The sequence below is a fragment of the Camellia sinensis genome, chromosome 5, assembly GCF_055761805.1.
Source record: "Camellia sinensis isolate YWXY chromosome 5, ASM5576180v1, whole genome shotgun sequence".
Lineage (NCBI taxonomy): Eukaryota > Viridiplantae > Streptophyta > Magnoliopsida > Ericales > Theaceae > Camellia > Camellia sinensis.
In genome coordinates, this window is record NC_138965.1 from 201,676,828 (window position 1) to 201,704,284 (window position 27,457).

Consider the following 27,457-nt stretch of genomic DNA (forward strand, 5'->3'; position numbering starts at 1 on the left):
GTTGACAAAAAGTAGGAGCACTGACAATAATATAATTGCCTACTCAAGATTGTTTTTGAGCTTTTCTTGTCTTGGCCTCAAACACTTGCCATTTCTCTTTTTTTGGAGTAAAAATAATTTGAATTTTTTTTTAATGTTTATTTTCATCACTATAGTTTCAATTTAAAAAAATAAATAAAATCCCAAACCTTAACCATATAATATATGTATAAGAACTTGACCAATAAGGTTCATAGGCTTTGTATGACGCGTCATATCAAAATTTGAGCCTTTACTATACGTTCATCAAGATCTCTTAACTATTGAATAACACATTACGGCTCATCTATAAACCTATATATTTTACCCTCTCAATTATAAAATTTAAAAAAAAAAAAACATACAAATGACTACCCTTTTTGCTAAGGGTGGAAATGATGAATTTTTGTAGTTAAAAGTGGTCAAAATATATAAAGTTCATGGATGAGGTAATTTGATATTAACAGTTGAGGACGTCTTCATGCAATTACCTCTTTATTTTTATTTATTTTTTGGGTGAATAAGACATTAAAAAAAAAATGAGTGAATAAGACCAAAAAAAAATTGGGGTGAATAAGACATAAAAATAAAAAATAAAATTTGGGTGAATAAGACATTAAAAAAAATAAAATTGGGTGAATAAGACATAAAAAAAAAAAAAAAAAAAATTGGGTGATTAAGACATAAAAAAATTTTTGGGTGAATAAGACAAAAAAAAAATATTGGGGTGAATAAGACCAAAAAGAAAAATTTTGGGTGAATAAGACAAAAAAAAATTTGGGTGAATAAGATGTAAAAAAAAAAAAAACAATTGGGTGAATAAGACAAAAAAAAAAAAAAGGGTGAATAAGACATAAAAAAAAATTTGGGGTGAATAAGACCTAAAATTTTTTTTTTTTTATGAATAAGGCATAAAATATATATATATATATATATATTTGGGTGAATAAGGTATAAATTTTTTTGGGGTAAATAAGACCTAAAAAAAAAAAATTTTGGTGAATAAGGCATTAAAAAACAAAATTTGGGTGAATAAGACAAATAAATTATTTTGGGTGAATAAGATATTATTCATTCCTAACGATAACGATAACGAGGAGTAAAAACAAAAACAGATGAAAAATCAATCTCCTATGCCATCCAGTAGACGAACGTGCATGGCATCTGAGATTTCTGGCTGATATACCAAGAGAACTTTTTCCTCAATTTGTTTCCAGATGAGAAAAGCTGGATAAAAAAATAAAAAATAAAAATGAAAGAAAGAAAGAAAAGGAAGAGCGAGTAAATACAGGGGCATAGTAATATTGAATGAGAAACACGAAAAGATCTATGAGGGGATGTGGTCTTTACTTCGTCATTCAAGGTCAGACAACCCCAGCAAAGAGTAACTCGGAACATCCGATCCAAGCAACGGAATACACTCTGATCCTCTCACATGGACACTAAAACAAGCTGCATAAATACACAAATTAGACACCAGAAGAATTTTTTTTTTTTTTATAGGATTGACTAAAAGTAAATCGTGAAATTATGAAGCAAAACAGTTGCCTATTACATTTTAGTGTGAATGCAGATCAAACCAGAATCTAGTGATATATTTAACAGGAAAAAAGAGAAGCTTCCAAATGATATGAAAACAGTTTCTGTTAGAAAAGTAGAAGAGATTTTGTTTCGTTCAATGTTCTTGAAATCTATTTCAAGGAAATTAAGTTTTTTTCTTTTTGAAAATGATGTTTTATGTTATCTGTATATGGTTTCTGTGTGAATGATTTTCTGATCACACTGCCCGCTTAGTAATCAGGTAAAGAGCACTGGCAGAATAGATGGCTTCAGTTATCCTGCAACAGAAAGAAAAGGCTCCAGCGGTGGCTCCTCCACCCGGGGGCACTCCGACGATCAAGTCAGTATATTTCTCAAAGATAATCAAGTGCTAAACTCACTGCTCAAAGCATAAATTGCGTACCTTAGACCCACGGGGGTGCCTATCTTTTATAGTTTACTTAATCCTAGTCCCACAGGAAGCCTCACTTCTATGGACTCCAATTCAATACTTACTTTGGACTCCTCAAGAGATAAAGATAAACTCCCTAAGAGCTTTATCCTCATCTTGACTAAGTTTCCTCTTTATTCTAGGACTCTTGTCCCTTATCTTTTATCCTCTTATCTCGGATTCCGATATCTTCGGGGATAACCTCGACCTTGCCGAGATCACCTCGGCGTCACGACCAGGACACGTGGCACCTCGGCTGACACATCGGTGTCACCTTGCCACGTGTTGGTACTCAGAAAATATATCCCCACAACTGCCCCTTAGGTTCTATTACCTCGGCAATCTGAGGTGATGGAAACTATATCATTCCATTTTTCCAGTACGTCGGTTTTCAGTATCTCAGTCGAGATCATTATTTTGGCCGATATCCTTTTATTCAAGAACAAGAACTTCAAGAATTCTTCCATGCGTATGAGTTGTCATACACCACAATTCAACCGTTTTTAACCACGCGTTTATTTCTTATTGGTTCGTACCTGTGACGCGCCCATAAGCCGTCTCTTTCTCACGTGCACCGTCTGACGTATGCGTTCTTCTAGGCATATTGATTATTTTTTGCCGTCGTTTTCATTTTTGACAAAATCCTTCCCCCTTTCTTCATTTTTTCACTTTTGCATCTGATTTCTCTTGCTTTTTCTCTTTCTAAACTCTTTCTTTCAAATCCGCCATTGCTTAAGCTCCAAGCTCTACAGTTGTCTTCCATTCTCCCTTCCTGTGAAGCTTTCGTCATTCTCGTTACATCCGTAACTGTCGTCTGACTTCGGCAATCTTCATACCGGCTTCACTTTTTTCTGGTAAGCTATTGTTCCTCTCGTTTTCAATTCTGTTGATATTCTTCATTACTTGTTGCCTTTACTGCATCTGTTGAAACTTTTAATTTGTGATTCATACACCTGAATGTGTCCTTCCCATGATTTTGCCCTTGCCCATATCTTGAACACACGCATTGTTTCACTACTTCCCTGTATCTTTGTTACTAATCTTGGCCCTGTATTTCTTGTATTTTTTATGCTCTTGATAAACCATCTCTGTGCTTGATTCTGAAATTCCATTCTTGCTTTCTGTTTTTTGTGTCTTTTCTAGATCTGTGCCTTTGATCTTCATTTCCATAGTTTTAGGTTTGGGATTTGTTTGTAGAACCCACGATTTAGGGCAAAACTGAAACATTCCTTACAAATTTCTGTACCAGCCCAAACCTAGGTTTTTGCCGAGGTCCCATCAACAAGAAATATCTTCTTTCTGAATTCCAACCCTTCTAATTCAGGCCGATATCATGGGTATGTGGAGACATAGGGTAGATATCCCGACCAAACTTGAGTACTTTAGGCAAGAGTTCTTCATCCCTGCCGATGTCCATCTGAGGCTGGCTGTGGATGATGACTCCATCATGCCTACAGAAAACTCCATGCCTTTTCCCATTGTAGCTTTTACTGAGTGCGGACTCCGGCTCCCACTCAACATCCTTTTTCGTGAGATTCTTCACTTTTATAAGTTGAACCCTATGCAACTGACAATCAATTCTTATCGAGTGATCTTTGGCGTCATAGCCTTAGCTAAACAGGAAAATGCTAGGATCACCCTTGCCGACATCCAGTATTGTTATACCATGTGTGCCTTTAATTTGAAAGAAAAAGGCTACATTTATTACCTTAAGCCGAGGTCTACAGACTTCAAAATCGTAGCCGACCTCCCAGACTCCAACAAGGGGGCTGGTGATGACTATCTTATTGCCTCGGGAAATTGGGAGTTTGCTCATCTCTACCCTCTTCCCCGATCAGTTTTAGAGGGCAAGGGTAAGAGCCCAGTATTCATCTTTGCCTATTTTCTTTCGAAGTCTTAAATACTTTGTCTGTTTCTGACGTCTGTTCTTCTTGCAGCTATTCGTCAGCCACCAAAAAATTTTCGCCAATCCTTTGTCCCCAGCAAGGATTTGAAGAAACTTCTGGACTTTCCAGTCCATAAGAGAAAAGCGTCTATGCTTCTTAATTTTATTCCATCATACAAGTCGACTTTGCCCGACGTTCCAAAAAGGAAGAAGAAAAGCCTTTCTCCACCCTCTGCTATAACTCCATTGACTACATCCACATCACGAACAGATCAAGGATCAACATCCGATCCAGCTGATCAGGCATCAACCTCGGCTCCATACTTGGTCCCGATATCAGAACGAAAACGTCGGCGGCGACTTATCCTTACTGCCGAGATGGGCCGCCCTAAGCCTGTTGCAAAAGATCTTCTGGCCAGTATTCCATCATCTATTGATGAGCAGGCAACACAAACCCAACCTCCATCAAAGTCGAAAAGAATAAAGAAGGCTCAACCAAAGCCTAAGGTAACTCAGGTTGAGTCTGAAGATACCCTGCCTATCTCAAGGTTGGCGGAGAGTGACAAACCTCAACCCTCTGCTGGGAAGAGGCGCTCAGAAACCCAGCCATCAAAGTCCCCAAAATCTAAAAAGCCGAGGTCTTCTTCCGCTACGACTTCGGGATCCAAGAAGAGCGATGCCCCCTGGTCCCCAAAAATTACTCTGGAGGACAAACCAGTCTTGGCTACTGACAGTGCCGACAATATCAATGTCGGCGTAGCCCTAAGCATAGCTCTGCTCCTTCCCGGCGACCTTGACCGCAACGCCGAGTTGAGCGAGTACGAGAATTATGCGTTGATGCTTCAACGTTCCGTTCAAGTAAGTGTCTTCTTCTTGGTAATTTTCTTCTTTCTGTTTTGTATTTAGAAAATTTTGTGCTAATTTTTGCCTTGTGTTCTTTTAGGCAATCCAGCATGCCCACTCATTTTCTATTCAATCCTTTGAAAATCGGCAAAAGCTGGCCGACATGAAGAAGGAATTCTCTTCTCTCCAAAAGATCAATAAGGGCCTTGAATCAAAAATGAAGAAACTGGAGGATCAAGCCGAGGCTGCAATTAAAGCTCAGAATAATGCCAAAGAGAAGGCTGAGGCTGCTGAGGCTATCAAAAAAGTGGCTAAATCCCAACGAAAGGAGGCCGAGGAGAAGATGGCCCAAGCCGAGAAGGAGCTTTAAGAAGCCTTGGCCACCAAAGAGGTTGAAATAAAAGATGTTGATGAAAAGGCATATGCCCAAGGCATGGCCGACATCACAGATGCTTACGAACAACAAGTGAAGGAGGCATGCAACAAGGGTTTTACCCTTGGTTAGATGTCCCTTCTGAAGAAACTTAACGTCCCAGAGGACTCGCCATTAAGAAAACCTGATGCCATTCCTCTGCCATTCCCTCAATTTCAACCTCCAAATCAAGATGTCGGCGAATCCGAATCCAAGGAAAATGATGAGGATGAGGATCAGGCCTTGGTGAGAAAATCCAAGGATGCCGATGGGGCCAAGTCCCCTCCCCAGAATGAGCAAGTCCTAGACTTGACTCAGGATGAGGAAGGTGATGAGGTACCTATAGAAGCTGTTCCCGAGAATGCACTAGACGACATCTCCTCTGCGGACAAGAGTGTTGAAGATACTCTGCAAGAAATTGATGCCGAGATATTGGCGGATAAGGCTGCTGGGATGTCTTCTCAACCAGCATCTGATCTTCAAATTCGACCAACTGATGGAGAGGAATCTTAGCTTCATGTTTTTCTTTTACTTACTTGTATTTTGTTGCTTCTTTATCTTTTGGAACAATGTATGCTTTTTGTATGGCCGATGTGCCCTTTTCTTGGTGAATGAATATAATCTTTTCTTGTCTTCTCTTTATTGCTTTGTGCATCATTCTATACTTAGAACATTTTGCATGTCTTATGTACTCTTCCTTCTTTGTGCAATCTTCTCGGGGTGACATACCTCAATTATGTCACCTGACGATTTACCTCGGTAAGTACCTGTCCTGCAAGTTGTTTATAAATTTCAACAAGGATAAACATATACTAGTTTAATCTCAACTTTATAAACTTTTCTCAAGTTATAACAAGTGTTAAACAACGATCTATTTGTAAATTACTACAAATTTCCACAAGCGTTAATATATATTGGCTTAACTTCAACTTGTAAATTGCTACAAATTTCAACAAGTGTTAAGCATTACTTCAGTTTTACCTTCAACTTGTAAATTGCTACAAATTTCAACAAGTGAAGATAAACAATTATCTTAGCTTAACTTCAACTTGTAAATTGCTACAAATTTCAACAAGCGTTAAGCATTACTTCGGTTTAACTTTAACTTGTAAATAGCCACAAATTTTAACAAGTGAAGATAAACAATTATCTCGGCTTAACTTCAACTTGTAAATTGCTACAAATTTCAACAAGCGTTAAGCATTACTTCGGTTTAAATTCAATTTGTAAATTACAAATTTCAACAAGTGAAGATAAACAATTATCTTGGCTTAACTTCAACTTGTAAATTGCTACAAATTTCAACAAGCGTTAAGCATTACTTCGGTTTAACTTCAACTTGTAAATTGCTACAAATTTCAACAAGTGAAGATAAAAAATTATCTCGGCTTAACTTCAACTTGTAAATTGCTACAAATTTCAACAAGTGAAGATAAACAATTATCTTGGCTTAACTTCAACTTGTAAATTGCTACAAATTTCAACAAGCATTAAGCATTACTCCGATTTTAACTTCAACTTGTGAATTGCTACAAATTTCAACAAGTGAAGATAAACAATTATCTCGGCTTAACTTCAACTTGTAAATTGCTACAAATTTCAACAAGCGTTAAGCATTTTTGTCTTCTCTCTGCCCCTGCCCCCAATGTGAACCTGAGTTCCACTTGGGTTCTCATTATTCAGAAACAACATTATGCATCTTTTATCAATTCACAAGTCTTTGGAGAACTCTGCTAAAATTTTATTGACGACGTTAGTAAAAAATAACAAGGAACATCTAATGATAGAAAAATCTCAAATTACAAGTGTTCCAGGGTCTTGGCAATGCTTTGCCCTCATTATCTTCAAGCCGGTATGCTCCATTGCCCAATACCGAAGTGATTCTGTAGGGTCCTTCCTAGTTTGGGCCAAGCTTGCCCTCTCTGGGGTCCTTCTTGTTGCCAACAACTTTTCTAAGGACTAGGTCGCCAACCTGAAAATCCCTTGGATTAACTTTCTTATTGTAAGCTCTAGCAAGCTGCTGCTGGTACGCTGCGAGCTGAATTGCAGCTTTCTCCCTTCTTTCTTCTAAGAGATCCAGATCTCGGGCTAGAAGTATGTCATTAGTTCCATTCCCTACTCCTTGGATTCTGATCCCTGGGATGCCGATGTAGTGACCCTCATTCCTCACCTTAGCCTCGGGCATGAGCATTTGTATAATCTTGTTTTGCTAAGTTGCAGTAATGAATTTTCTTGACTTGTCTTAATTAGAATGAGATTTTTGTCTTGGTTTGTACTTATGTGAAATTTACTTGTTGAGTCTTGTTCTTTCTGGTGAGTCTAGCCGAGGTCACCTTTAGACCAGAACCACCTTGAAACCACTTTGGTTGACCCCTACCTTCGTCCTGGCATATTGGCCGAGATGTCATTTTCTAGGCCGAGGTGTATCATCAAGGCCGAGAGGTGTATCATCTAGGTCGAAATGTTATCCTTGAACCCAAATGATCTTGTTCCGGATTGGTGCGACCTAGACCGAGGTGTGGCACATCTAGGCCGAGGTGTGGCACAGCTAGGCCAAGTGTTGTCCGTCCTAGCCAGGATCATAGATACCTCACCTACCGGAGCCGATGTTTTCACCCGATGTCAGTACCTTGTTAGAGTGCCATGCCGCTTTACTTGTTAAACACCCTTTCGCCATACTCTTTCTGGCTTGTCAGCCACCTTTTCGGGGAGAACCAACCAGCCGTTGCCATGTGTCCGAGCTAAGTGTTAAATCAGCCGGCAGTGAGTAGAACCTATCATTTTGTATCATATCTTTGCCTTGAGAGAGAGAAGCTATAGAAGGAGTTTTAGAGTGAAGGAGTGGATCTTCGAGCTTGATTCTTAGAGATCTAACCGTTAGATTCGTGTATTAAGGTTAGATTCTTGACCTACTCTTGTAGTCTTTGTTAATCATCTAGCTGCATTGCATGATCGAACCTGATTTGCAAGCCATGCATTGATTGAAAGTTTGGTTTTAGAAAGAGAAAGTAGTATTCATGTGTTCTTGAATAAAAGCCTTGTTTGATCCGAAAGTTTGCATTAAAATTCATGCTTTTGTGTTTGTTTCCATAAGATCTTCGAGTATGGGTACCCAGGTCCATGTTTTTGAATTCATAGCATGAAATCTCAGATTTTGTAATAGCAAATTATGATCTTGCATTCATCCTCCTCATGTTCATGTTCTTCATGTTCGACATGTTCTTCAAGAGAGGGAAACCCAGATTTTCCCGACCTCATTCCCTTGAATGTGGCCATCGAGGCAACACCTCGGCAAGGAGGTGTGGGACCTCGGCCTAGACTTGGTAGTCGCCCAGCATGTTTTCCCGAGATGAGAAACTGTGTTTTGTTTCGATTTGACTTAGCCTTTGAAGAATGCCGAGGTCATTTGCATGCATGCTAGACTTGTTTTGAGAAGTGCATTCAACAGACTCTGCCATGTGTTTGTTGGACTTGGACATGCCTTGACCCCAACGTCTGAAGAGCTATGTGAGTGGTATTTTTAATAAAGTTATGTTATTAAGTTTTGATAAAGTTTTGCCTTGCTTGTTTTGGAAAAGTATTTTGTGAAGCATGAATGATGATCCCTATCTTGTATACCAAGTACTAGCCTTGTTTTGAATGACAATCTTGAAAAGTCCGTACGTGCTAAGGGACTATAAGCATTTGTAACACAATCTTAAAAGTCCGTACGTGCTAGGGGACTATAAGCATTTGTAGCACAATCTTGAAAGTCCGTACGTGCTAGGGGACTAAAAGCATTTGTAGCACAATCTTAAAAGTCCGTACGTGCTAGGGGACTATAAGCATTTGTAGCACAATCTTGAAAGTCCGTACGTGCTAGGGGACTATAAGCATTTGTAGCACAATCTTGAAAGTCCGTACGTGCTAGGGGACTATAAGCATTTCTAGCACAACCTTTGTTAATGTTATCCCTTGGAACTTGAAAGCCTTGAAAGACTTTAATTGTCGAGACTTGAAAGATTTGTTAGATAAACTTGATTTGCCCTTGGATTTTGTACAAGACGTGTTATGCTTTGATTTGATAAGGATTTCAGATATCATTCATGTAAACCCCTTTATTATCTGTACCATTCACTAAGTATCCAAGCTCACCCCTCTCTATATATATGTAGGTGACGAGCAGGACGGCGGTGACGCCTAGATGTACTTGCTACTTGTTGTGGATTTTGCACTTTTGCAGCATCTTGAAGATTATGCTTCTTAGTTGTATTTCATTGTATTTTGTATTTGATGGCTGAGAAGCCTTTTGGTCAAGATGTACTTTTGTACTTCATTGTTGTATTAAAGCTATGTAAAGATGTATGCCATTCCTTTTAACTTATGCACAGCTCTTATGGACTAATTAACTTTGTATATATTGCTTCCGCGCATGTTAGCCCCATATGTAATACTCTGATTGTGTGTGAAATTTGAAAGTTGGCCTTCGGTAATCTCGGATTACTGGCCATCATGGCACCATTCTACTAGGGGCGGAATGGGGTCGTGACAGCCGATCTCCAGTGGGATGACTGCTTCTGTGCCGTAGGCCATGGCAAAGGGGGTTTTCCCTGTTGATCTTCTCGGCGTAGTCTGATATGCCCAGAGTACATTGGGCAACTCGTCTACCCACTTTCCTTTTGCTACCTGCAGTCTCTTCTTTATCCCATCCAAAATTACTTTGTTGGATGCTTCTGCTTGCCCATTGCTTTGGGGAAAACTTGGTGTTCAAAAGTAATTCTTTATTTTGAATTTCGCACAAAAGTTCTTGATGAGTTTGCTGTCAAACTGCGTTTCGTTGTTGGCAACTATTGCTCTTGGAATGCCAAATCTAGTGATGATGTTTCTCTATATAAAGTTTTTGACATCCACATCTCGGATTTTGGCATGAGGTTCTGCTTCTATCTACTTCGTGAAGTACCAGCAAGTACTTCCTTTACCCAGTTGCTTGGGGCAATTGCCCAATGAGATCCATGCCCCATTGGGCAAATGGCTATGGACTGGATACAGGGTTCAGGTCAGCAGCTGGCTGGTGTATCAAAGGTGCGAACCTTTGGCATTGTTCACACTTCTTCACGTAGGCTTCTGCATCTTTTGTATGTAGGGCCACCAATACCCCTAGGTAATGGCCCTGTGAGCTAGTGATCTGCCCCCAGCGTGGCTTCCACAAATCCCTTCATGAATTTCATATAGAAAATCTTCCACCTGCAAAGGGTGTACTTAAAAGGGGGCCAGTGAAGGACCTTCTGTAAAGATGTCCGTCCGCTGTCAGATTGAATCTTGCCGACTTCAATCTGACCTTGTGTGCTTCCTTATGGTCTTCTGGCAGCTTTTCCTCTTTTAAGAATGCAACAATTGCATCCATCTAGCTTGGTCCCAAGTCCACACACATTACTTCTTGTTCTGTGATCGGTTGTTCTATGCTCGGGCTTGATAGATTGTCAATCATTATTGTCCTTGTTTTTCCAGTTTGCATTGAGCTTGCCAAGTTGGCCAACGCGTCGGCGTGGCTGTTATCATCTCAGCTAACTTGAAGAAGTCGGCAGTTGTAAAATAAGGCTGTCAGCCTGATGACTTCCTTTGCGTATGCCAACATTCTCTCATCTCGGGTTGCAAATTCTCCTATTGTCTGGTTTACTATAAGTTGTGAATCACAAAAAATTATTACCTCATCTGCTTCGGCTGCCACTGCCAGCTTTAGTCCTGCAATCAATGCTTCGTATTCTATATCATTGTTCGAGGCCTTAAACCCTAATCGAATAGACTGTTCCAATATCTCTTCATCAGGAGATATTAACACTACTCCTGCCCCTGCTCCTTGCCGGTTTGAGCTCCCATCGACAAACAGGCGAAAGGAGTCGCCGATGTAAATGCTGCAGGGTCTGAGTTTTTCCTTTCTTTGTTCTTTTGCCTTTGGCTGGGCTTCTCCTTGTTTTCTTAGACATTGTTCATCTTGGCTCAACGGAGCCCGATGTTTGATGGATTCTAGCGTGAATTCGGCCACGAAGTCGGCCAAAACTTGGCCCTTAATTGTTGTTCTTGGCCTGAACTCTAGGTCGTACTGGCCCAAGGCCACTGCCCATCTTGCTATTTTTCCTGTTAAGTCTCCTTGTTATAACAAGGACTTCAGTGGGTGCTCTGTTAGCACTATAATCTTGTGTGCTTGAAAGTAATGGTTCAGTTTCTTTGAAGCCATTATTAAGGCCAACATCAATTTCTCTAGTGGTAGGTACCTTGTTTCTGCATCGGCCAAGGTTTTGCTTACATAATAAACAACCTTTTGCTTCCCTTTTTCCTCTCGAATTAGCACTGCACTTACTGCGTGTTCTGAAACTGCTAAATATAAAAACAGTTCTTCCCCAGGTTCAGGTGTTGAGAGGACTGGAGCCGTGGTCAGATATTTCTTTAGGTTGGACAAAGCGGCCTTACATTCCCCAGTCCATAGGAAGTCCGTGGCCTTTTTCACCAGGTTGAAGAAGGGTTTACATTTGTCTGAGCTTCTGCTGATGAACCTGTTTAGGGCTACGGCCCTTCCAGTTAGCATCTGAACCTGTTTTGCCGATGTCGAGCTCTTCAACTCTAGGATGGCCTTGATTTGATTTGGGCTGGCCTCAATGCCTTTTCTTGTTACCAGGTACCCCAAAAACTTACCTGATCCAACTCCAACGCGCACTTCGATGCGTTGAGTCGGAGCCGGTATGTTTTGAGTATATCAAAGACCTCTTTTAGGTCGGCAAGATGACTCTTAGGTTCCTTGGTTTTCACGACCATGTCATCGATGTAGACTTCTACTGTTCGGCCAATCAGGTGTTTGAACATTTTGGTTACCAGCCTTTGGTAAGTTGCTCCTGCGTTTTTCAATCCAAAAGGCATTATCTTGTAACAGTACAGGCCGTTTGGGGTGATGAATGCGGTTTTTTCTTCGTCTGGGGGCTACATGGCGATCTGGTGGTACCCCCTGTAAGCGTCTAGAAAACTCATTCTTCTATGCCCTGAAGTGGCATCTACTAACTGGTCAATTTTGGGCAGGGGAAAACTGTCTTTGGGACAGACTTTGTTGAGGCTGGTAAAGTCTACATAGACCCTCCATTTACCGTTCTTCTTCTTTACTACCACTGTATTGGATAGCCATGTTGGGTAGTGTACTTCTCTAATGGCCCTGGCCTCCAGAAGTTTGTCTACTTCTTCTTCTACTGCTTCGACGTGTATCAACGATGGTCTTCTGGCTCGCTGAATTACAGGTTTGGCCGACCTGTCAACATTCAGTTTGTGGCAAGTGACCTCGGGGTCAATGCCAGGCATTTCGTAAGATGTCCAAGCGAACATCTCAATATTTGCTCTTAAAAAAGTCTCCAACTCTTTTTCCTCTTCTTTGGCTAAGCCCGAGCCGAGAAGAAAGAAACGTTCTTCATCCCCATCATGGACGAGGATTTTCTTTAGCGCCTCTTCGCTCTTCTCGGCTGGTTCTTTGCCGACATCTTCTAGGACTTCCAAGTCATCATCTTCAATTTCTGCCTTCTCTGGCTCTCGCACGCTGCAGGTAGATTTCATTACTGCCATGGAGCAACTCTTTGCCTGTAGCTGATTGCCTCTCACTTCTTCTATCCTATGCTCTGTTGGGAATCGTAGTATTTGATGCAATGTTGAGGGAACTGCCCCCATTGCATGCAACCATAGCCTTCCCAAGATGATGTTGTATGGCAAAGGCGTGTCAATCACCATGAATTCTGTCCTGACCTTCTTAATGCCGGCTTGTACTTCCAAGCTTGTTGCGCCCAGTGGCCACGTCGGTGTTCCATTGAAGCCGACCATCGGGCCATTGGATTGCTCTAAGTCATCAGGATGAAGGCCCAGCTCCTTGTAACATCTGACATACATGATGTCGCAAGAGCTGCCTTGATCAATCAGGATGCATTTCACTTGGCACTCCCCAACCTGGAGGGATACTACCAAGGCATCATTATGTGGATGCTGGACCATCTCTAGGTCGGCTTCAGTAAAGGCTATAGTCGGTCCCTGGCATTCTTCAGGCCGAGGTCTTTTATGTCCGACCTGGTTTACGTGCTGTAGGTGTTTTACCTTCTGGGTCTCCCCTCGTATGTCGTTTTTGTTCACTTTTGAGTGAATTACATTAACCACCCGTGGTCCTCCTGCCTGTGGTTGCTGTGCTGGGGGAGACGGAGCTGCTGGTGCTTGAGGCAATCTTGCCTGTTCTTCCCTTGTCCTGGCCTCATCGACAAGGTCCTTCAGATGGCCTTGCCTCACCAAGTCTTCTAGGTGTGCTTTTAGGACTCTGCAACCCTGAGTTGGATGCCCTTCTTCATTGTGGTAAGCACAACGCCTACCGACGTTTTTTCACATAAATTCCCCTGGTGTTCTTGTCGGTCCTCTGAAATAGGGTTGGTTTCGTATTTGATCCAGGACTTTGTGGATCGGGACTCGGAATACAGTCGTTACTGCCTGTTTAGCCCTCAATTCTGTTTCTTGTTTAATCGGTCCATTGTTACCTCGGCGAGCCGTTTCCTTTCTCCTGCTTTGTCTCTTTGTTTCCCGACGTATCCTCCTCAGCTCTGGCATACTTCTCGATTCTCACCATGAGTTCTTCTATGCTTTTTGGCAATGTCTTTGCCAAAGACTTCCGTAGTGGGCAGTCATCTTTCAGGCCGTTCTTAAAAGACACGACTGCCGCCTCTTGGTTGCATTCGGGCATTCGATTGAACACCTCGTAGTACCTTTTTGCGTAGGCCCTAAGGCCTTCATCTTTGGTGATTTTTAAGGCCATCAGTGCGTCGACCCTTAAGGGTTGAAGTTTATTTGTCACAAACCTGGCCACAAACATCTCGACTAGGCCTTCCCAAGTCTTTATGCTTCCCTTTGGTAGTTTATGGAACCAATCTGATGCAACTTCCCCGAAGGATGAGGGGAATACTTTGCAGAGCAACGGCTCATTCCCACTATATAATGCCATTGAATTCAGGTATAGTCCAACGTGAAAGTTGGGATCTGACTTACCATCATATATTTGGAACCTCGGCATACTGAATCTCTTTGGTGCTTCGAATTTGTCCAGTTCCACCGAGAATGGTGTCTTCGGCTTAACTGGGGAAGTTATCTCGGCTTCAGTATTCTGTTGCTTCCTCTTGAGGTAATCTCTCAAGTCTTCTTTACTCCTTCCTGGAGCTCGGCTATCTTTGGACTTCAATCTTTTCGGCACACTACTTTCGGCCTCGTGGTGAGCCCGTTTTGATCTTTCTCCATGGGTTGTGTCAAAGCAGAGCGCCTACCCTTGAACATGTCGATGTTCTTTGGGCTCTGGGTCCTTCTTGTGGTACGTCCTTCGGGACTCCTCTCGTCTCGGCTCCTCTCGTCCGATTTCCCTGGAAGGTCAGTGAGAGTGCCTTCTGCTTCTGGTGTGCTGAGGGGCTTCGGGGATTGTTTTCCTTCCTATCTTATGAGTATTAGTTGCTGGAATCGGCGTGTCGTGCAGCGGGTATGGTGGCTGCATGACATTGTTTTGCATCATGAAGTTGACGACCGACTGCAGGTCTGCCAACTTGTTTGCCAATTCTTTTACTTCCTCATCCCTCTGAAGGCACCTATCCCTCCATACCTAGAGGTTATCTTCGTTATAGTACTTGCTTTGGTCTGTCCTCTTCGAAGTGTCACCCTCTTGGCTGACGTCTTTCTCTTCGTGGCCCTGGTCATGAGTTTTTGCATTGTGGTTGTCTCCTTCAACGTCAAGGTCAATTGGTCTGCCACTCCCAGCAGGAGTGTCATCCCCAATCTTTTCCTTCTGTCCGTTACTAGCCATTTATTCTTCTAAGTTCCCACAGACGGCGCCAAATTGTGTGAGTGATTTTCTGATCACACTGTCCGCTTAGTAATCAGCTAGAGAGCACTGGCAGAATAGATGGCTTCAGTTATCCTGCAACAGAAAGAAAAGGCTCTGGCGATGGCTCCTCCACCCGGGGGCACTCCGACGATCAAGTCAATAAATCTCTCAAAGATAATCAAGTGCTAAACTCACTGCTCAAAGCATAAATTGCGTACCTTAGACCCACAGGGGTGCCTCTCTTTTATAGTTTACTTAATCCTAGTCCCACTGGAAGCCTCACTTCTATGGACTCCAATTCAATACTTACTTTGGACTCCTCAAGAGATAAAGATAAACTCCCTAAGAGCTTTATCCTCATCTTGACTAAGTCTTCTCTTTATTCTAGGACTCTTGTCCCTTATATTTTATCCTCTTATCTCGGATTCCGATATCTTCAAGGATAACCTCGGCCTTGCTGAAATCACCTCGGCGTCACGACCAGGACACGTGGCACGTCGGCTGACACGTCGGCGTCACCTTGCCACGTGTTGGTACTCAGAAAATATATCCCCACAGTTTCCCTATCAGAAATATAACAATGACTGGAAATCTTATTAAATTATTAGAAATTAGTCTTTATTACTTTTGTCTTGTTTATTTTCAAGGATAAGTGTGCATATCTGACAGTTATCATAATAGTAGTTTTAAGTATTGAAGCATGAAGCTCAATCTATATAAGAGACACTTCATTGAGTTTGAATTATCGGAACAGAATAACTGCCAATAGCATGCATACCATTTTCTATTTTGACTACGCTTTGTCGCATAGTATCCATCTTTGTTTTCGTCTCATTACTATCATCCATATCCGGGGCAAGAAGGGTCAGCTCTCTGTGAATTTAACGTACAAACCTGCATATCTTCTCAGCATACTCAAGTTCACCATCAGATATCTGACCAATAGCCATCCTAATCAGCTCTCCTGTCAAGTCTGCAAGCTAAACTACAACAGTAAACAGTTAGCACACTTCTAATTCTAATACATATGAACACATATATGATATCATAAAAGAAAAAAAAAAAAAGGAACACATATATGATATCATAAAAGAAAAGAAAAAAACAAGTTTTGGACCCTTTACTCTTATATTCTAGTAAATCCTGAGAAGCACTGACACTCCAAGAGGGGGGTCGTGTCCATGTCCGACACAAGTGTCCACGTGTCTGACACGCCACGTGACTTGTCAATTTTTTTTAATTTCTAGTTTTTTTTTGTAGAACACGTTGGGAACACTTCATAGACACGCATGTCCAATGTTTGGACACATCTCAGGACACCTTTGTAGGTTTTATATATATATATATATATATAATAATTTTAGAAAGCCTCTTTGGAGTCACCCACATATACACCAATGTCTCTATTTATTTTAGAAAGTAAAATATATTGAAATAAAGAGGGAAAAAGTAGAAAATAAAAAAAAATAACCACATATACATTAATGCCTCTCACATTTATGTAACCTAAATTTATATTCATCTATATAGTAAATAAATAAATAAATAAAATTTCCATGCAAGTGTCTGATTCATTTAATTCTCATATTCAAGGACATGGGGACATGATAAAAAAAAAATCATATTTTTTAATATACTTCTTTTTATAAATTACTTACTCCACTACATTACAGAATATTCGATTTTTTTTTTCGACAAACTCACCTATAAAAGGTTATATATAAAACTATGACAAACTCTAGTTCTATCAAGCCTTATGAACTAAGTTTCCTTACTTTCTACACACATATATGCTCAGGTAAAACACAAAATAATCTAAACAAAATAATGGCCTTGAAAGAAATAGTTTAAGGACTCTAATTCTAGAAATTCCACGCATTAATGACCATGAAACCTATAATTGGGATCGAAATCGAGATGCTTCTCCGCGAGAAAGTTCTCCAATCACATCTTTCAAGCCTGGTGCAATGCAAAAACAATAAAGGGACCAACATACCCCAAAAAATGTCTTTGACACAAGTTCAATTTGCTCATTTAAGTAATTCATACTCAGATTTCATACCCCTTGCTTGTTTTTCAATCTTATAAGATGAACGAATGATACCTTGGATCTGCTTCCCCGCTTGTCTAGAAGTGGAAGAAATTTGGACAGAAAAATTTGTCCATGAAATATAACTTGTACAATAAATTTCACACCATCTACAGACACAAACCTCAGTTTAGTCCTTCCTCGCATCATTTCCTCTTCCGCTTGCAATGCGCTCTTCTGAAAGCAATAAGCCCATATTAAAATGTTACACTTACTTAAAATTTGTACAAAAACTCCATTTATAACTTGATGTGACACCCACATCAACCTGTGTTTTAAAAAGAAGGCAGTTACTAACATGCCAGATCATTTTGCAAGTTTTCTTCGTACGTATAGCATTACATGCACTTTTTAGAGCTCATGGTCAAAGTAGGAAATAGAATAAGTTTACAGTTAATAATTTATACCAACAGGAAAAAGCCAATGTGTAATGTCACAAGCAAAGATAAATGAATTTCAGTATAATGGTTCAAATATAAATAAAACCACTTTCCTCTTTGTCATTTGATGCACTACTATTAGACCTTGAATCAACATCAAGCCAATCCTCAAGAAGTATAGAATCTACTATGATAAACAACAGAAAAGGGAGACACAAATCATTAATATAAAAGGTACACTCATTAAGATAAAAGGTACTGTATGTAATACCTTGCTCAGAAGATATGTTGTCCAAGTCAACACTAAACCAATGGTCTCATGCCCAGCAACTAACATTAACAAAAGGTCATCTCGTAATTGTATGCTTGATAAAACGAGAATGAGAATGGCAACGGAACGTCTGGGCAGAGCACCGTTGAAGACCAACACAGAGGAACGGAGAGGGTTCTGGACTCTCTAAAAGTTGGGAGATAGACGAAGGGTTCAGATTGATAACCCCAGAGCATTTATTGCACTCAGCCGGTGCGAAGGTATATAAATCACGACCATCAGTACGGAATCGGTGCACTATTTCTGCACACTAGTACCACGCCGCCACGTGTCACCATGAAAGGACACATGCAGGGGGCGTGTGTTAGGATTGAACTGTCACCAAGGTTGAACTGGGGCACAGAACAATAGCTCTCCCCAAGGAGAACCTTAGCGCGAGCTAGAGGGCAAATGAATGGACTAAATATAAAATGGGTCGGATCCAAGCCCTGGGCCGGCCCAATCCATTAAACTCAAGTCTTAAGGAGCAAGGTAAACAAGTGGGCCAGTCAGGTTAGCCCAATTACATCATCAACAATCTGAAAGATAATCCAACAATAGCAATGGATCGAAGTTCCTGTGAGGGTGTTTATCACGCAAGACGGAGTAATCCAGAAACCAAGTTTGGTCTTGAATAATCTGGATGTCCAATGGTTTTGAATGAGTAAGAAGAAAACATTCTGCCAATGTATTTATAACCACAATGGCACCTATTTGCTAAAGGTCACAACCTTTGGAAACAATGCATCCATTGAGTTCAAATTCAACGTACCAGATCAATCCGTTTTCTTGCAGGAAGATATACACATGTTAATTGGAAATGATCAAGTATGGAGAGGCACACCATGTTATGATGTGGTCACATTTAATTTAACATCTCCCACTTGATCACATTATAATGATATGAAAATTCCTAAGTTATGCATGTTTACCTTGGTACCAAAATTTTGCCTCATGCCAACTTTCATCTATGAAATTGCCTCATAGATCGACGTCTGATTGTGACTTGGCCATACGTGCGCACGTTTTTGCTACCAATCTGACTGCACCCGTATGAATGTGTTCTCCCACTGACAACACATTCCAAATGACTTCAATTCACTATATAACAAGTGAACGGTATCAATTTTCAGTGATAGGTTGATAGTCCATACCCAATCACCATTAATGACTTCAGCCATACACATTTTTCATGTGTCGACCTGCATTGAAATTGTTGTTAGGTACTTCCTTTAAGACCCATTCCTGAAGGTTTTCCTTAACACACCTTATCAATGACTTTTTACTGATCAAGCAGACAATATCATCTAGTTTGCACGTTGCATATTATGGACTTTACATCTCATACTAACTATGATATCTGTACCTTGTCAGTTCCTTTATCTTGTTACCTGACCAAACACATGTTTCCGTGCAAGATAGAGTCACAAAACATCGGTTATCTAGGCGTCCCCAGAGTCATCTGACTATGCTCTTCTATAAGTAGCTAAACCACCTAGCTAGGTATTTTTCAATCCCATATTAGCTACATGTTCTCTGAATTTTTCCAGAGACAATCCTTTGGTCATAGGGTCAGCCACCATCTCTTCTGAGGGTATATAGTTGACTTTAATTTCACCTTTCTCCACTATGTCCTGAATATAGTGGTAACTAACATCAATATGTTTTCCCTTAGAGCTATTTGATCCACTTTTTATTAATGAGATGGCAGACTGATTGTCACAAAACATACTGGCCAGTCTGACAGGTATACCTAATTGTAAACTATCAACAAATCGTTTTATCCAGACCGCATTACTAACGGTTGTGCTGCAAGCTATGTATTCAGCTTCCATGGTATACTTTGGAACACAACTCTGTTTCTTACTTAACCAAGAAACTGTTGTTCCACCAAACAAGAACACATGACCACTAGTAGATTTTCTATCATCTACATCTCTTGCAAAATCCGCGTTAGTGTATCCTTTTATGTCTAGATCACACAAACCAAAACATAACTTCAAATTTTTAGTGCCTTTTAAATAACTGAATATTCTTTTGACTGCTTGCCAATGTTCCTTACCTGGATTGGATTGAAACCGACTTACCAATCCGACTGCATGACAGATGTCAGGTCTAGTGCTTGTCATGGCATGCATTAGGCTGCCTACTGCCTGAGCATACGGAACATTTCTCATTTCCTCAACGTCAGACTTAGTTTGAGGACTCATATTTTTACTAAGACTTTGTCCCTTGCAAATAGGCGTGCTTAAAGAATTACAGTTATCCATATTAAGTCTTTTGAGCACCTTGTCTAGATATTTCTCTTGATCTAGATATAATAATTTTGAATTTCTATCTCTTGAAATTCTAATTCCTAGAACATAGGTTGCAAGACCCATGTCTTTCATTTCAAATCTAGATGCCAAGAAAGTTTTGGTTCTTATAATCATATCTGGACAATTTCCTGCTAATAATATGTCATCCACGTATAAAGACAATATTGTTAACTTGTCATCATTTTTCCAGATATAAACACAGTGATCTAACGGACTCACAACATAGCCCATTTCTAAAATGGCTTGGTGAAATTTCAAGTACCATTGTCTTGAAGATTGTTTAAGTCCATAAAGAGATTTCTTTAACTTGTAGACTTTATCCTCATTGCCTTGGTTCTGGAAACCATCAGGTTGCATCATATAAATTTTCTCTTTTAATTCTCCATTAAGAAAAGCTGTTTTAACATCTAATTGATGCAATTCTAAATCCATCCTGGCGACTACTACCATTAGAATTCTTATTGAGGCAAATTTTGCAACAGGAGAATATGTATCTACGAAGTCTATTCCAGGTTGTTGAGTGAAACCCTTGGCTACTAACCTAGCCTTGTATTTCTCCAAACTTCCATCTACTTTGAATTTCTTTCTAAGAACCCATTTGCAACCAATGGATTTTCTTCCATTTGGGAGATCAGTTAATTCCCAAACATCATTTTTCTTGATCGAGTCAAGTTCTTCATTCATTGCGTCAAGCCATTGAGTAGCATCACTGCTACTTATTGCTTCATTATAAGTAGTAGGATCATCCACTAAGTTATTAAGTTCTTCAACTTGAAAAACATAATGATCTTTCAAAAACGTAGATGGACGTTTTGCTCTCTTACTCCCACTTATCTCAGGATTCGAAGCAGGTAAAACAACGTCATGTAATTTGCGTTTGCTCCCATTATTAGATGATGCAGGGAGAATATGTGGATTGTGTGATAAAGAAGAAAGAGAAGAATCCTGAGATACTTCAGAAAGCAATTCAATTTGTTCAATAGGAGTAACAAGATTAGTGGATTCAAGAAAAAATAGCATCTCTACTTTCTATTAATCCATGTTCGGGATGATAAAAACAATAATCACTCCCATTTTCGACATAACCAATAAACTTGCATTCCCAAGTTTTGCTTCCCAATTTATCCCTTAAAGGTTTGGGAATAAGTACATGTGCCTTACATCCCCAAACTTTGAGATTTTGAACATTAGGTTTAGTTCCATGCCAACATTCATAAGGAGTTAGAGGTTTGGCTTTTGTTTCAATTCTATTTAATATGTACGCAGCGGTGGACAAGGTTTCCCCCCAAAAATGAATAGGAAGATCAGCATGAGCCATCATAGACCTTGTCATTTCTATGAGAGTACGATTTCGTCTTTCTGCAACCCCATTTTGTTGTGGTGTATATGGCATTGTAAACAAATGTTTTATGCCATTCTCCTTGCAGAAAGAATCCATAGCTTCATATTCGCCACCTCTATCATTATTCAAATGTTTAATGGACCAACTATGTTGCTTTTCTATTACTAATTTATATTCCTTAAACTTTTCAATTGCTTCTAATTTGTGTTTAAGAAGGTAGATATGTCCATATCTTGAATAATCATCAGTGAAAGTAATAAAGTATTCCATGCCTCGATGAGTTTTAGTTCTTAAAGGGCCACAAATGTCCGAATGAATTATTTCGAGTAATTCCAATGATTTCCAATTTTTGAAAAATGGTTTGCTAGTCATTTTGCCTTTGATTCATGGTTCACATATATCAAAATCATCGGAACATACTTGAGGCAATAAGCCACTTTTAAACATTCGAGACATTTTATTTTTATTAATGTGACCTAACCTTAAACGTCACAAATAAGAACTATTACTAGTAGAAACATGCAAATAATCAGAAATACGTACTTTATTATCAATAGGAAGAGAGTACATGTCATTCACTCTTACACCTTTCACTAATACACTTCCTTTCTTAATCAATACTGTGTTAAATCTAAAATTATTCTCAAAACCTTTTTGAATTAACACCGGAACTGAAATTAAATTTCGCCGAGTATTGGGTGCATAAAGCACATCATGAAGCACAATAGAAGTTCCATCAATAGAGAATTGACAATTGCCGATGCCCAAAACATCACTATAGGAGTTGTTGCCTATGTAGATTCTATGTTCACCAACCTTCTTTTCAGTAAAATCAATGAACATGACTTTATTTTGCACAATATGTCTAGTTGCAGCAGAATCAATCCACCATGAATTTGATGAAGGCTCAAGCACCATTGCTTCAGAAATTGTCATGGCAACAGGATTATTATCCTTTTTCTGCTTCTTCTGAGGGCAATTGGTTTTGATATGACCTTTTTGACCGCACTTGTAACATGGGCCTATCTGATGCTTGTGATGTTGTTGCTTTTGCCATTCTTGCGGTTTCTTCCATCCTTTCTGAAATCCCTTCTTCCATTTTTTCTTGAAAGAAGTCGTCTTATTCTTGTTGAATGGTGTGTGAGTATTATTTTGTGGTCGTGGTGAAGATTGTGCCATCAACAAGTTAGAAGATAATCCTTCTTTACGCCTGCACTTCATTCTTTCTTCTTCCAAAACTAAGAGTACAGGCAATGTTACCATTGAAATCTCTCGTCCGCTATGAGTTAGAGATGTGATAACATGATCCCAAGACAATGGAAGACTATTAAGCATGGTAGTTACTTGCATCTTGTCCGACAAAGAGTGACCAGCGTTGGATAATTCTTTAGTAATTAATTCCATTTGATTAACATGATCACCAACACTATCATTATTACTCATACGAGTGTTATTATATTTATCCAAGAGCAATTGAATTTGAGTATCCAATCGAACTCCATACTTACTTTCTAGTGCTTCCATTAGTTGTCTTGCTGTTTCATATTCTTCAAAAAGCGGAACAATGTTATCTTTCATATTATATAACATAGTTGTCTTTGCCTTTGCCATTGCATCATCTTCTATCCATTTATTTTGGAACTAATTAGAATCATTATCTGGTTTAGAAGTGGAAAAAGTATGCAATATTTTCTCATGTGTAAGAAGATAAGAAATGTGGCGTTTCCATGCTCGAAAATTATTTCCTTTAAGTATCTCGATTCTTGAAGAATCCATGGTATTTTTAATAGCCATATTAAAAACAAAATGTGTTACTATGAAAATAATAATTAAAATATATATATATAATTGAGGATCCAAGGTTATTATGTTATTTATTATTATATTAATAAAATAAAACAAAAATAACAATAATAATAAAATGTATTGTATTATGTTGGATTGGGCCTTTAATTTATTTCTTTTGATCTAGCCCAAAAACAAACATAACAGAGCTTTTGTATTTCAAACTCAAAAATGTATTGTATTATGTTGGATTGGGCCTTTAATTTATTTCTTTTGATCTAGCCCAAAAACAAACATAACAGAGCTTTTATATTTCAAACTAAACAACGGCAACGGTATTATTACGGTTGCTTTCTCCTCCGGTGACGGGTTAAATGACCAAAGAAAAATAACAGGTTTTGTAGGAACAAAATTTCAGTAGTTTTTCATAAGAAAAGTCGCTGTCTAGATGTCATTATATTTGGAAAAACATTTGGGTTTACAATAAATTGAAGTTACCAAACCAAATGCTTGCGGTGCTCTGAATTTCCGGCAAAAAGAATTTATGAAAATTTTCTTTCTTCCAATCTGAAATTCAACACTTGCGATTACAGTTAAAACTGGCTCTGATACCACTGAAAGATAATCTAACAATGGCAACGGATCGAAGTTCCCGTGAGGGTGTTTATTCCGCAAGACAGAGCAATCTGGAAACCAAGTTTGGTCTTGAATAATCTAGATGTCCAATGGTTTTGAATAAGTAAGAAGAAAACATTCTGCCAATGTATTTATAACCACAATGGCACCTATTTGCTAAAGGTCACAACCTTTGGAAACAATGCATCCATTGAGTTCAAATTCAACTGACCAGATCAATTCGTTTTCTTGCGGGAAGATATACACATGTTAATTGGAAATGATCAAGTATGGAGAGGCACACCATATTATGATGTGGTCACATTTAATTTAACACAATCCACCCAAGTCCTCAAGTACTTGGGCCCAACTCGTAGTGGAAAGGCCAGTCCAGCCATGATATTGGGCTGGCCGAGCTGCGGGACCTGATCCTTAAACCGAACCAAAAAGGGGCCGAGCCCATACAAAGATATCCTACTGGGCTAGCCCATCTTTACAAGCAATCTCATAGAGGGATGAGCCGAGGCACAACGGTATCGAGCTAAAAGAACCTAACAGAGAAACGTGGAAACTGTGAATGCATGCACATGGAGGATGCCACCTTAGCTGGTCTCCTCTCCCTAGAATCACAGAAACAGTTGATCGAGGGAATGTGATCTATTACAAGCATGGTTACAATGAGTATATGCACCCCTTGTTAACTACCAGATGGTCCCTCACCTTGAGCAATGCTAAAGGAAACTTTGCAGCACCAAAAGCTCCATGAAACCATCTTGGGCAACAAGTAAGGAGTTCTATATAAACTACACTTACTTCACACTGAAAGTAACTGATCTAAGCTGAACCATACTCACTTAAACACAACTCTCTACACTTAGAGAGTACCTCTCATCTTTCCGATCACTCACTCTCATACTGGAGGGGTTATCCGGCCAGCCCCGGCCGGACAGCTCTAACAGTGCTTATTGCTGCAGGGTCTCGATTCCTGGATAGTCCAATCAAGTACGAAGCTCCGATCCACAATCATCTAGTGCGGTATTCGGTACGCATAACAAGTATGCGAAGATTAACTATCAAACGTCGCAAAACATGAAATACTGAAAAATGAGGGCACACTAAAATCAAATGCTTGACTTCATTCCATTTCATTTTTGTCTACTTTGGGGTGTCAAATCTGGGATCAAACAGAAATTTGGATTTGCTAGCATTGCACAGACCTTGTTTTCGTAGTGTTATGGCTACAAACATAAGCGCTCAATTATGCTAGAATCTAAAGCACAAGAAACATTTTGTAGTAGTATTAATTTTAATGAAAAAGAAAATAAATACAGCCCCAGAGAGTAGATTATCTGTGCAACTCCTCAAGCATAGGAGACCAACTACTTTTAGCTTGTCATTAGAATGAAGGAAAAATCCATGTGCTACATAAAGCCCTAAAACAATTTGACTATATGCTCATTCACACTGAAATAAACTAAATGTATTCTTTTAACCCTTAATTTTAATTTTAAAGAGAAAAAATAAAATGGAAGAGATCACCAAAAAGAAGAAGGGGAAAAGGTAACAAAAGGACCTTATGATTTTAGGTAAGCTAAACAGTGACATAGTAGGAGGGAAAAAAATGAAGAAACCAAACATTTATATATATATATACACACACACAACACAAATAAGCAATAGATCTCAATAACCAAATCGAGAGAGACGGGAAGGAAGAGCTTGAAAGAGAGAGAAAAATCAATACCTCGCGGTGAAGCTTCGAAATAGAGAAAGAACTTCAAAATCGAAATCGCTCTAAGATGAATCTCAAAATCAAAATCGCTCTGAGACCGATCCTAGAAATCCAGCACAACCTCTCTTGAGATCACTTCCTCTGCGATCAAAACCAACCCCTCTTCTCTCTTCGCAATCTCCTAGAGCTTTAGAGCTTCAGATCGATATCGCAGAGAACAAAGGATGAATATATATATATATATATATAGAGAGAGAGAGAGAGAGAGAGAGAAAGAGAAATTGGAGCTTCAGAGCTTCAAATCGAAATCGCTCTGATGAATCTGTATGAATCTCAAAGAAAATAACTCTGAATCAAAATTGCTCTCAATGGTTTAGAAGGAATTGGGGGTGAGCAAGAGAGAGGCGTGAGGATTCAAAATAAGGGTTTACAAAGTCTCAGATTCAAAATAGGCACGTGAGGCACAACATATTTGGAGGCGTTTTTAAATGCCTCCTATTCCAAAACGGTGTCGTTTCATTAAAGGAATATGCGATGTTTTTATAAAGCATCATTAAATATTAATAAAAGTGACGTTTTAAAAAACGTTGTTAAAAAAACGCTGTTTAAACCCATTTTTCCTGTAGTGATAGTAAATAAATAAATAAATAAATAAAATTTCCATGTCCATGTCTTAATTTTTCATAATTTGTTGTGTCCCTTGTCCATGTTCGTGCTTCTTAGAGTAAATCAAAATGGAGGAAAAAGGGGGACAGTGCAAAACTATAATTTAACAGTATACATAAGTCAATTTGACTTATTTTTATTATCAAAGAAGAATCTCTGCTCTTTCATGCACAAATAGATGGCTAAGCGCTATTTATTATATTCAAAGAATGGATATTACCACTTCTCCTATTTTGATTTGAATAACAAAAATAATTAAAAGGCACAAGATTGAGGAAATTACCCCCAAGAGATAGTCAAGGACATTAATCTGCAATGGGTCCAGAGAAGGATCACTCAATGGTAAGAGGATTCCATTAATCTCACCAAGATTCAAAAGAGTCCCAGTTTTGCAGAATTTGCAAAGTGTCACTGCTTCAACATACTGCTGTACTTGTAAATATACAAAGGCCCAAAATGATTCAACTTTGGCATCTTTTTCATAGCCCTAGCAGGTAAGAAAGGCACAAAGGCAGAACCCCGGGAGAGTATGCTCGTCTTAGCTTTCAAAAATCAGTCCCCTCAAGTTCTTTTACTAGCCAGGCCACATATTGATCTGTCACAGCTACCAGATCTTTTTCAGCCTTCTCAAGAACCTCTTTTTTGTTATGTTTACTCAGTCTATTGTAGGAAAATAAAGTTGCAACATCAACACCGTAGCAAACCATTTTATTTCAGTTAGAAACTTTGAAACATTAAAGTTCATAAATTTATATATAGGATTAAACAAAGCCAGAAAGTGAAAAGGTTATAACTCCAGACGACACAAAAAAAACAAAATAAACACATAATTTTCATTTGTAATGACAAATTTTATTATTAGAAAAGGTATTGTATTGCCCATCCTGAACTTAAAAGAATAGAGAAGAGGAGAAAATATTATGTCAAACTTGAAGGGACTAAATATAAAATGGATCGGATCCAAGCCTTGGGCCAGCCCAATCCATTAGACTCAAGTCCTGAAGAGCAGGGTAAACAAGTGGGCCAGTCAGGTTATCCCAATTACATCATCAACAATCCACCCAAGTCCTCAAGCACTTTGGCCCAACTCGTAATGGAAAGGGTAATCCAGCCACGATGCTGGGCTGGGCCAAGTTGCGGTACCTGATCCTTGGACCGAACCAAAAAGGGGCCGAGCCCATACAAAGATATCCTACTAGACTAGCCCATCGCTACAAGTAAT

At 39.3% G+C, this 27,457-nt stretch overlaps 1 pseudogene across 1 annotated transcript; it reads right to left on the minus strand.

Moving 5' to 3' along the window:
* Positions 1-1,144: 1,144 nt before the first annotated feature.
* LOC114320236 (uncharacterized) lies at positions 1,145-26,942 on the minus strand (annotated as a pseudogene). The gene is made up of 5 exons (XR_014331230.1): positions 26,811-26,942; positions 26,519-26,722; positions 15,777-15,978; positions 1,369-1,470; positions 1,145-1,245 (listed from the first exon to the last, which is right to left on the minus strand). The product of XR_014331230.1 is annotated as an uncharacterized LOC114320236 (transcript).
* Between the last annotated feature and the right edge of the window lie 515 nt (positions 26,943-27,457).